Source organism: Hyposmocoma kahamanoa, unplaced genomic scaffold, assembly GCF_003589595.1.
Source record: "Hyposmocoma kahamanoa isolate Upper Pololo Valley unplaced genomic scaffold, ASM358959v1 82306, whole genome shotgun sequence".
NCBI classification, from domain to species: domain Eukaryota; kingdom Metazoa; phylum Arthropoda; class Insecta; order Lepidoptera; family Cosmopterigidae; genus Hyposmocoma; species Hyposmocoma kahamanoa.
Window position 1 is genome coordinate 10,466 of NW_020654148.1, and position 9,576 is coordinate 20,041.

The window sequence follows — 9,576 nt, forward strand, 5'->3', positions numbered from 1 at the left end:
TGATCTTCTTTTTGATTCTTCTCATGCATCTTCTTCTGACCTGGGAGTTTATCTCACAAGGTGATATAAATAACCTCATTTTGAGTATGTATAATCGTTGCAGATGCATTATAAACATACGAAATCGTTTCAAGATTTTTTTTGTAGTATCTTTTCTAAAACATCCCTAGAATATGTTGATGTTTTGTATAAATAAAGTATAGCCTTAATTATTTTATTTGTTAATTGTTTTATTACCATTTTCTTAGAACTAATATTACAATAAAAGTCAAAATCATTGTTTCTCTTGCAGGTCAAGTCACATTGAAATAGCAGCGGCCGGAGGAGCATTTTTGATGCAAAGTATTTTGAATCTTGTAAAGCTCTTGCAAGATATATAACTTTATGTTATATTTGTGGAAAACAGACAGTTAACTTAAAAAAAAATCTGAACCATATCATAATTCACACTATCATCCGCTTATACGCATCCACTGGACACACATGGACATGAGCCTTCCCCCGAGCACGCCATCTCTCCCTGTCCTGTGTCGCCCGCATCCAGCCGCTGCCGGTCACTTTTCTAAGGTCGTCCGTCTATCTTGCCGCAGAGCTATACTACGTTTGCCTTGACGTGGTCGCCATTCTAGAAGAAGTCGGCTCTAGACATGCCCACTGCCATTTAAGTTTACTGATTTTGCGGGCTGTGTCGGTCACTTTAGTTCTCTGACGTATTACTCCATTAGGAGCTTGGTCCGTCAGAGAAACCTAAAGCATCACTCACAAACATTAAATATTCTTTCATCAGTTATTATTCTTTCCTTTATGGTGGCCACTAGGCTTGTCAGTGTCAGTTTTATGAGAATAATAATATAAAAATTATGGCGATCGTCGCCAGTACCAGTGAATGAAATTATCGCACAATAGTCTGTAAAAATTATATAATATATCCATTCATTACAATTTTGGTGAAGTGTCAAAATGTCAAAATGCAACGTTCGAAACGCACGTTCAACTTACACTCCGAACTATGTTTATTTTTTTCCATCCTCAAGGAACTATGCGTTCTTGCGTTTAATATCATATTTTATTATTTGATCATTATATTTAGTATCATTTGTAAATAATCATAAAAATTACAGAGTTTTTTTGTAATATTGTGTTATTTATATTTTGAAGTTATTAAAAATTAGTATAATTAGAATAATACGAATTGACTTACCTTGGTATCAGTATCTGACCGTGCCATTCTGTCGATACAAGCGTTTACCTATCGGGTTAACGAGATTCATGCGTGGGGATTCGTGCTGCCGATAGATTCCGTGGGCCACTGTTCCAGATTCACTCAGAGCTTTAGATCGCAAAGATCTGAGGATCGTTACCATTGCGTCCGTCAACCTGGGACATAAAGTTGACAAGTTCCATTTGCTTGTAGATTCATCAGGACCCTTACACTTCAAAACTGGAAGGCAGTAATGCTTATATTATTTTTTTGGCGGCAGGAATTAGTATGGGAATAGGCAGAAATATACATACTAAATAATATATATACTAAAGACATATCTGCGAACGCGCGCCCGTGGTATAAATATACTACACTTTTTAAATCGTATAACTCAATGTTGGCAAAGGAAATGAAGCATAGTGAACGAGCAAAGTAATCCACCACGGATGTGTTTTATTTGTTGGCATGTGTTTCTCGACGGGGCGAGTGGGTAGTTAATTTGGAAGTTCATTACTTAACTCATTCTCTGGCTCGTGCCAAATGGCACATCTTCCGGGATATTCAGATATCCAGAAGCTGCAAGTCTGTAGCTTTAAGTCTCTATCTGCCTGGTGAATCATTAGTAATTATTAATTCGTGTATGTAAAGTTTGTTTTCTCTTATCTCATTATCATCAATCGATTATATATTCAACTGCTAGGCGCGGCTGAAAACTCGCAAGAGGAGACCAGTAAGAGGAGTATTAGAGGTGAGTTTAGGTCACAGTCCGCTACGCTGACCTAATGCGGGTTGGAAACTTCACACGTTTTCCAAGAATTGTGAAACATCTGTCACATACAGGTTTTGCTTCGCCTTTAGCGAAACGTATTGCTACAAAAAGAGACAGAGTGATATGTAGCTGTATAAATAATTTATCCGGGTATATTTTCATTATGAAAGCCCAAGAAACGTGGCGCTCGGTGTAGGTGAATTAATTCACCGCGATTGTGGGCTTTCCCTTTCCACAAACGAGTTTAGAGCGACGCTGATTATGCCTACTGCCTTTATTTATTCACGTCCTTGTGTTATTGTACGGCTTTTGTCGTTACGTCATGTATGAGCGGATCGTAATAACATTGAGAGGCTTTATTTTCTTGTAAATTTGTCGCTCGGTGAGTGTAAGTTTATAAAAGGTTTTCGGATTTATGTTGTTACGGGATTCTTCTTATTTGTCTTTACACTTCTTTTGAATATGCTAGAGTATATGTAGACAGTTTAAAACGAATGTGAAGTTTTTTTATGCTACAATTTAAATCGCTAATATCTGAGAGGCACTGTATAATATAGTCAACCTGTCACCCAGAAACAAAAGTTGATAAGCTCATGTACTTGTAATTTCACGTCACATGCTCACACTACTGCTTGGCGGAAAAATAGGGAAGGTGGCAGTAGTTCCCTGAACGAACTTTTTTTTACGGCGCAGGTGAAAAGGTGTTCGTGGTCACCACTTCGCCATGGTAGTTTGGTGGAGAATGATAGACGAGTCGTGGGTTGGTAAATGACTGTATATTAAAAACATCCAGTGGGTGATAAATCGAAACATCGCACTATGGCTGAGGTAGTTCAGGATGGTGTATGGAAAGGAAATGAACAGGATGCATGGACTTTGGTCCAAAATCGCAGAACGAAGCGGAATCGATTTACTGGAATGACAGGCAAAGCAGTGTCTTCTCCGAATGGAAATTTTAAAGCAGCTGAATCGCAGATACCTCTTTTCATATCTAATGTAAACAAAGAGACTACGGAGCATGACATTTGTGAATACATAAAAACTAAGACACATGAAGTTGTGAAGTTAGAGAAAATTACTATGAAGAAGGAAAGGCCATATAATGCATTCAAGGTCTTTGTTTCAAAATACAAATTAGACACTTTTCTTAATGACAACCTATGGCCGGAAGGTATAAAGTTTAGACGATTTATATTTTTTAAGAAATTAGTAGACAGAGGTAATACTCAGATGGCGAGTGAAACCCACACACACTCATAATGGATGGACAAGTTAATACAAAATTAATATTATCAACTTTCAACTGCAAAGGTGTTATTAGATCATCAGAATGTGTGCGGAGGTTGTGCAATACGGCCGACGTCATTGCCCTTCAGGAAACTTGGCTATGGCCACATGAAATATCGCATCTTGGTTGCTTAGATGATAACTTTGCATATGCGGGCAAGTCAGCCATGGACACGTCTGTTGGAGTTATCAGAGGTAGACCCTATGGCGGGGTAGCCTTATTATGGAGAAAGTGTGCATTCCAAGCTGTTTCGGTAGTATCCTGTTGCAGTGATCGCCTAGCAGCTATAAAAATAATGCATAATAATCGTTCAATGTTAATTTTGTCCGTGTATATGCCTTTTGATAACAATAAAAGTGACAGTTTAGTAGAATTTAGTCAGTGCTTCAGTGAGATTGTTGCGTTGGTTGACAGCGGAGATGTGGAGTCAGTTGTCATGTTAGGTGACTTCAACGCCCACCCCGGTGAACGTTTTGCGAGGGAGCTGCTAAGTACTTGTGCAGAACAGGCATGGTTGTGTGTGGATGCGGAGCTCCTGCCTAGAGACACACACACGTTTGTCTGTCAGGTAAGTGGCTCACAGCGTTGGTTAGATCATTGTGTAGTGACGAGTGCGGCAAGAAATATGTTTTTAAATGCGTCAGTGTTGTATGGGGTGTATATGTCTGATCATTACCCGGTTATTTTTGAATGTGACATTAATATTATTAAACCGAAAGCATCTAGTTCTACTGTACATTGTGATAAAATTCGATGGGGAGACAGAGACAAAAATCAAATATATAAGTATTTACAACATTGTCACTCTAAACTAAGATCCATTGACTTCCCCATTGAGTGTACTGATTGTTGTGGTAAAATGTGTCATAATCATGAGCATTATTTATTGCTGGATGAAATGTATAATAGTATAATATGTTTACTTAGGGAAGGTGCACAGTGTACATATATCGGGAGGGATATGGTAAAAAAGCATAAATATATAATTGGTTGGAATAAGCATGTTAGTGGCGCTCACAAAGAGGCTCGACTATATTATCAAAAGTGGTTGTTAAATGGAAAACCCAAGTGTGGATATGTATATAATAAAATGTGTGAATCAAGAAAGTTATTTAAATCTAAATTAAAGTTTTGTATAAATAATGAACAACAAATCAAAATGGATATGATTGCAAAATGTCACTCTGAAAAACAATTTGGTAAATTTTGGAAGTTAACTAATAAACTTGATGTGAAGCGGAGTCTTCCTGTAAGCGTGTGTGGCCTAAGTGAGCCCACTGACATTGCTAACATGTTTCGGCGTAATTTTAGAGTTAAGTCATCATTGTTGAGTGAGAGTCCGGTGACTGGTGCTGGAATGGGTGCTGAGGCGATTTCCACTACATTTACAGCTAAGGAAGTTGCTACCGTTATTAAAGGCATGTCAAGAGGAAAGTCGCCTGGGCACGACGGTTTAAGCATTGAGCACCTTAGGCACGCGGGGCCGCACTTAGCAAGGGTACTTGCTCTATTTTTTAATCTGTGTATTAGTCATAGTTATCTGCCACAAGACCTGATGCATACAGTTGTTGTTCCGATCATAAAGAACAGAACTAGGGACGCTTCTGACATGTCCAATTATCGGCCCATATCTCTAGCTACTGTAGTGGCTAGGGTGCTGGACGGTTTGCTTGACAAACAGCTGGCTAAGCATCTGCCTCTCCATGACGCTCAGTTCGGCTTCAGGCCGGGACTTTCGACGGACAGTGCCATACTGTGTCTCAAGCAAACTGTCCAGTACTATACTTCTAGGAGTACACCTGTGTATGCCTGTTTTTTGGACCTGTCAAAGGCGTTCGATCTAGTGTCGTACGACATCTTATGGAGTAAGCTTCGTGAAGATACCACATTACCCCCTGAGGTTACATCAGTCTTTAGTTACTGGTACTGTAACCAAAGGAATAGCGTGAGGTGGGCGGGTGCTAACTCGGATGTGTATGGGTTGGAGTGCGGGGTGAGGCAGGGAGGGTTGAGCTCGCCCCGGCTCTTCAACCTATACATGAACCGATTGATCGGCGAGCTCGGCAGCGCCAATGTCGGATGTTATATTGATGGTGTTTGTATGAATAATATCAGTTATGCAGATGACATGGTGCTGTTGAGTCCGTCAGTTGGTGCTCTTAGGAGGCTTGTGAAGGTCTGTGAGTCGTATGCGGTGGCACATGGGCTCAAGTATAATGCCAAAAAAAGTGAGCTGATGATTTTTAAATCGGGTACTAAAGCCTACTCCGATGTCCCGGAAATCTCGCTTAATGGTACACCTTTGTGTCGCGTGGAAAAATTTAAATACTTGGGCCACTGGGTCACTGACGACTTAAAGGACAACCTGGACATAGGAAGGGAACGAAGGTCTCTGGCTGTCCGCTGTAATATGCTGGCCCGGAGGTTTGCAAGGTGTACAAAACCAGTTAAAGTTGCGCTATTTAAAGCATACTGCCAATCTTTTTACACCTGCAGTCTTTGGGTCAGCTTTACGGCGAGTGCATACAGAGACCTGCGGGTCCAGTACAACAACGCATTCAGGGTTCTGTTGGGGCTGCCGTGGCGCTGCAGTGCTTCGGGGATGTTTGCAGAGGCGCATGTGGATGACTTCTTTGCTCTAATGAGAAAACGCTGCGCCTCCATGTTAGCCCGTCTCCGCTGCAGCAACAACGGACTCCTGAGTGTGTTTGTAGACCGGTGGGATTCCCCAATGTTGCAACATTGGGTGCAGCTTCACACCAGGCAGTAATTTATAGTTTTATTTTATTTTTGTCAAACCTACTAACACTAGTTCTAAGATAACTTGTAACTAACTCTATGGGCTTAAGCCTGAAATAAAAGTTTTATTATTATTATTATTATTATTAATGTGTATAATTTGCTTGAGCTACTTATTTATACTAATTTGGTACGTGTGTCTTATGCTGATTCACAAGGCATGGTTGTTACTTTTGCTAGCACAAGGCGTGCCTGAATGTCGGAAGAGGGTTAGACATTCTGACACGTCTTTGGCTGCTACAACCTCCATCTCACCTGATGGAAAGTGACGAGGAGGTTGACTATGGAGCATGTAGGCTAAATAATGCCTATTCACTCTCGCCTTGAGAAGGCCCAAGTTATAACGTCCAGGGAACAAGTCTGCAGGCAGGGAATTCCACTCCGTAGCCGTTCGCCATATAAATGTGGAAGCGTAACGCTTCGTGCGAATCTTTGGAATATCCACAACAAAGGGGTGGAACCCAAGCCTACGCCTAGTCCCCCGATGATGGAAAGGCGAAGGCGAAATTAAATCGTGTAATTCTATCGCACACTCTCCGTGATATATTCTGTAAAATACCGACAAGCAGGCAACTTTACGGCGGTGTTCAAGGCTTTGCAGGTTTGCCATCACTAATTCTGAGTCACCAATAAGCCTCTTGGCACGGTTGTCAATTGAATTCAAAGTGGCTAGTTGATATGTAGCAGAGCCATCCCAAAGGTGGCAGTAAAAAAAACATAATGAGGTGACCCACAGATAAATGATGCCCATTCGCTCTCGCCTTGAAAAGCTCTACTGCTACTAAGTGAACTCAACAAATCTAACATTGTTGTGCTGTGTAACATCGATATCTTTGCGATGAGATTATTCTAGTTAAGCTATATATTGGGAAAATATTTATTAAGTTGTTGTATGCGAACCGAGATGGAAATGGCCGTGTGACCTAGACGCGTTCTTGAATCACTGGCCGGATGTTGCTGAGGATAAAGGGGGTTGGAATCCCGAGGGAGAGACCTTTTCCCAATAGTGGGGTATTATTGTAGGCTAACAAAAAATAAACCCTTTCTATTGAGGGTTCGCGTAGGGCATAGTCGGGCAACATCTTACCCAATTACATTTCAACAAGGTCTGCCAGCTCATGGCAGCAATGCAGGTATTCCAGAATTAACGAAACATTGAAGCTATGATATGAGTCTAGGAACTTTTCGTACATTTGTTGATCATGTTTTGACTAAATAGGAAAAGTTGTAATTGAAAACGTCGCAGTCACGAATACAGTTCCACCATCTCATTCGTTGTTTTTGCTTAAATTGCATTTTATTTAGATATTTGAACATTTATATTTAGAGAACACGGCGAACGAAATTATTTGAAATATTTTATAAAAGCTGTAATTTGTTTTCGTATATCTATTATAGGTAATACATTACTATGCGTTTAAAAAAACGAATATATAATATTGCAGGTTTAACCAATTAATATGAGTAATAAATAGATTTATTTATCCAAAAAAAAAAAGAATTTTATTATTATATTTATAAAAGTATTTTTTCTTTCTATATTAATAATAATAATAATAGATAATACTAAGAATAGAAACTGACATGTACAAAATACGTATAGTTTCACTGTGTCCGGCCAAACAGTAGGCATACAAATATTGAATACATTCACTCACATGCAATTCGATAGACTAAACCAAGTGTAACGTGTTACGTTTTTCAATAATATTACATGAGCGTGCACACACGGATTTAATAAGTCAAATTTAAACGCGATGTTAGTTACATGGGTCGATTTTAATGGTAATTAGATGTCAAAATAATATCGTAACATGAATAACGTCAATAACGTCCAATGTCAAAAATTAGACAATGAATTTAGGGATTTATCATTTAAAAATTCAGACACTCTATAGTACATTTTATTAATCAGTAACTTGTTTAATTGTTTTTTAAATAGCGTAAGGTTTTTCTCAGACCTAGTGCTTCCGGTAAATTGTTGTAAATTTTTGGCGGCATTACAAAAATACTTTTCTGCATGAAGGTAGTTTTACAGGCTTTCAAACGAAGTTGGTCATATAGTCTTGGCTTCAGAGTTCGTGTGAACAAGTGTGAGTGCATTCGGACATACACGGCAGTTTCGTAGATATAAAGTGAAGGAACAGTCAGTAGTCGAAGATCTTTAAAATATGGTTTGCAGCTATCTGTTCTCTGTAATCGACAAATGTGCTCACACATATCTTTTTGTGCCTTAAGAACTGAGTTCACATTAGTTGCGTTGCCCCAGAATATTACACCGTATCTTAATATGGACGCAACATATCCATGGTATGCTTGAAGGACCGAGTTTCTATCTACAACTTTGCTAAGCATATATAATGTATATGCATAAGTGTTGAGTTTAGTGCAAATCGTCTCTAATTGTGCTTTCCAGTTAATTTTATCATCAATCTGTATACTTAGGAACTTTGTTATATTTGTGTCTCCGATGTGTGTCCCTTTGTACTCTACGTTTATCTTACTAGCTATTTTTCTCAACCTAAAATTCATGAGTTTTGTTTTTTCTAAATTGATTTTTAAATTATTATCTTCAAGCCATTCTATTAATGAATTTAAACTTGTATTTATTTCGTTTTTAATATATGTCATTGTACAGTCGTCCGCATAGAGCACCATTGAGTGATGGGATGCTTTAGGAATGTCATTGATATATATTAGGAAGAGCAATGGTCCCAAAATACTACCTGGCGGTACTCCCTATAGTGTTACTTTAGTATCAGAGTTATATTCCATTTCCGTTCTTGTTTGAATGTTGATTTTACTAATTTTGGTCAACTGAGTCCTTCCTTTTAAGTATGATTTTATCATTTTATGTATGTTACCTCTTACACGACATGAATAAAGTTTGTCAAGTAAAATGTCATGGTTTACGTAATCAAAAGCTTTTGTCATATCCATATATATAGCAAATGCCGGTAAACTGTTATCCATTCTTGCATGTATTTTCCCTAAGAAGTCATAAATCGCCAAATTAATTGAACTGTTTTTTCTAAAACCTTTTTGTTCTTTACAAAAAATTTCATTTGTCTCAAAGTAACCATGTAAATTCTCGTAAATAATTTCCTCAAACATTTTAGGAAAAGCTGGCAGTAGTGCTACAAGTCTATATGATTCCATGAGTTGTTTATTACCTTTTTTGTGCATCGGTTTTATAACCGTTATTTTCAAATCTTCTGGAAATGAACCCTCTTCAATGCACATATTATTTATGTCACTTAGAATAGGAGAAATTACACCAGCAACATATTTTAGTGCCCTTGTGCATACGTCATCGTACCCTGTACTATTTGTATTTTTTGAATTGCGTATAACGTTAAATACATCCTGAGGAACTGCAGGTTTCATAAAAAAAGACTTAGATGTAGAATAATTACATGTATTTTTACTCTTTACTTTTGGATACGGTTGTACTTCTTCTATAAAGTAGTTATTCAATTTTTGTGTTATTATCTTAGGATCTGTTACCAATTTGTC